This window comes from Microtus ochrogaster, chromosome 10 (genome assembly GCF_000317375.1).
Source record: "Microtus ochrogaster isolate Prairie Vole_2 chromosome 10, MicOch1.0, whole genome shotgun sequence".
NCBI lineage: Eukaryota > Metazoa > Chordata > Mammalia > Rodentia > Cricetidae > Microtus > Microtus ochrogaster.
This window is the reverse complement of record NC_022016.1, coordinates 58,271,149-58,274,168: the sequence shown is the minus strand read 5'-3', so window position 1 is coordinate 58,274,168 and position 3,020 is coordinate 58,271,149.

Sequence of the window (3,020 nt, the reverse complement as noted above, 5' to 3'; positions counted from 1 at the left end):
GAACTCACAGAGATCCGCCTGCCTCTGCCTCCCGAGTGCTGGGATTAAAGGCGTGCGCCACCATCGCCCGGCAGAATTTTATTTTTAAATACTTATTATTTTTACTCACATGTCTCTGTGTGTATGTCTACTACATGAGTGCAGCGGCCACAGGAGTCCAGAAGATGATGTTGGATCCCTTGGCGCTGGAGTTACAGGCAGTTGTAAGCCACCCGACGTGGGTGCTGGGAACCAAACTTGGTTCCTCTGAAAGAGCAGCAAGTGCCCTTAACAGCTGGACCACCTCCCCACCACCCATGACACCTGTTTTTAAAGAATCAAGTCCAACTTCACTATCACTTACATATTTCATTAAAAAAAAGAGGTGTAGAGAATAGATCAGAGTTGTAAAAAAGCAATAGCTAGATATGTGCGCCCCACGCTGTTCACAGGTGGTTTGGGGTGGTCCCCCACATCAGGTGCCACAGCTACATTGGTCAGAGGGCTCTGTGCAGACAGCACTGGGCACACTTCTCAAAGCCCTCTGGGCAGCAGGGGCAGATCTGGCAGGAGGTGCATCCGGGCCCAGCACTAGGAGCCGGTGCTTGAGTGAGATCCAGAGGCGCTGCAGGAGCTGTTGGAGCCCTCGGTGAGTGGACACAGTGGCTAGACAGATGCTCACAAACGCGCAAGGAGGCGTGGGAGAACACTAAAAATTAACTGGACACTAGGTTGTGATTTCCTGAGTGTTGACGGCCCTCTCTCTCTGGAAAAAGACCCCTGACAACAGCAGGCTGTAAACATGAAGACCCTGCCCTCCGTTCTTGGGTTTGCCCTTTGTAGTTGCCCAGGGTCCCTTTCTATTCTAAACAACTTACTAGCTTGCCTCACAGATTACAGCCAAGATTTCAGCTGAGGTTTGCTACTAAGTTCAACTCTGCTGGGTGGAAATTGCTGTTTTAGGAGGCTTGAGAACTGATTCTGAGACTTTTTTATATTATTTTATTTCTGGTTTCCTAAGACAGTGTCTCACTAGGCAGACAAGGCTGGCCTCAGGCTCACAGGGATCCACCTGCCTCTACCTCCCAGTGCTGGGAGTAAAGGTGTGCGCCACCACGCCTGGCCGAGAGCTGGTTTCTAACATCTTGGTCTGATGTTTTCTTGTATAGGGATCTCAGAGAACTCAGATCGAACAAGTTTTAGGAGTCTGTATAAATAAATGAAAATGTATTATGTATACTGTATTCCACCTGCATGTGTGCTTGAGGGCACCAGATCTCATTACAGATGACTGTCAGCTGCCGCGTGGGTTTTGGGAATTGAACCTGGGTCCTCTGGATGAGTAGCAGCCAGTGCTCTTAACCACTGAGCCATGTTTCTAGCCCTGTCCTTATGGTTTTTTTTTTTAATTAAGAGGTTTTGAAGCACATGGGAACTTGCTCAGGGGAATATCTGACGCCAGAACCCCATGAGTGTAAACTCTGACCCTCCTACTGCAGCAGATGGCTCCCCTCACCTAATCCTGCAGCGTCATAGTGATAAGGACACAACAGCAGGCTGGAACAGGTTTTTAAAGTTATTTTTTTTATTGCAGGTATCAGTGGAAGTTACACTTTAAACAAGATAAGCAACAATAAAACCATTAATTTTTTAAATCAAAGAGTAAAAACAAACACAACATAGAACCCTTCTTGTTTGTGGAACGACTTGGTCCCAGGACATTTTGGTGACATTTGGCTCAGGAAGAGTCATGAGTACTTCTTTAACGCGGTGTCACATACGACCAAACTGTCTGAAACTAGCTTCTTCAAGCTCAGCTTCACACAGAAGGGGAAGTCATTTTGGGAAATCGTTTTTTTTTTTTTTTAGGGTAAGATGGTTTGATTCAAAGTAGAAAATTTAATACCAAGTTAGAAATAGCAAAGACAAGCACTTCTGGTTAAAACTTTATTTGCTTTCTGCTTGTCATAATCACACATCGTCTTTAAGGAGTTACCATGACAAACCAGAGCCTGGCCCCAGTGCACAGTGACGGGATCCAGCACTGGGTGGATCTAATGGCACAGTGACCATGCGCATCACTCAGAACACAATTCCAATTGCTCCTCACAAACATGGCAGCTAAGGTCCGCATTTTGTATCTTTTCTGGTCCCATAGTAACTTACAGATCAGACCCACTCCACCGTCTTAGCTGATGTCAGCGTGTAGCCAAGTCTGTAAAAAGGCAGCAGCCAGACAAGCGTCATGAGAGGCTGTGGTGAAACATGACAGCAAACTGCTCTTCGGAAAAGCCAACAGACATTACGAGGTGAGGTCAGGCATACGACGGAGCTACTTTGGGACAGGATGATGAGGAAGGAGGTCGGAGCCCCATCTGTGGTTGTGCCCTGGGTCAGTAGAAATATTTGGCAAGAGCAGGGAGCAGGAGAAGAGGGTGGAGGAGGTTACTCTGAATTTATGTAATATCTTAGTTTCAAAACGTTCTGTTATTCACCCCGGAGCAGAAGCTCACATCTGTAGAACAAATAGGCACACATGGTCTCGGTGACTGAGGGGTAAGATTTAAAAGGCTGTCCACACAGAGGACATTTCACAGGTGGTTCCACCTCCCCGCATGTCTGACAATTCACAGGTCACTCCTCAGAAAGGTCCCTGTCAGAAGAATGCTAGTTCTTTGTGAAGCTGGAGCAGTGTGTGAAGCCGGAGCAGTTAGTAATGCTTTGTATTAGAGAGGGAGGGGTTGCAGTGGAATGGTCATACTGCCATTTTAGTCTTCCCGACACGGAAGAAACAACACATTATTTCGTCTACTTAACTCATGTATATTATCAAGTACTTACAGACTCACGTGTACACACACCGCTGCTTCCCGCAGCTATGGATGCACCCACATATTGTTCACACAAATGATATTTACTTACAGTAATACTTTTATGGGTCCATAACTGAGACAGGCATTAAAGTGACACATGACAGGAAGCCCCGTTTAACAGTGTTCTGATGTATCAGTGTTAGCTATCACACGGCACGCTGGAGGCCT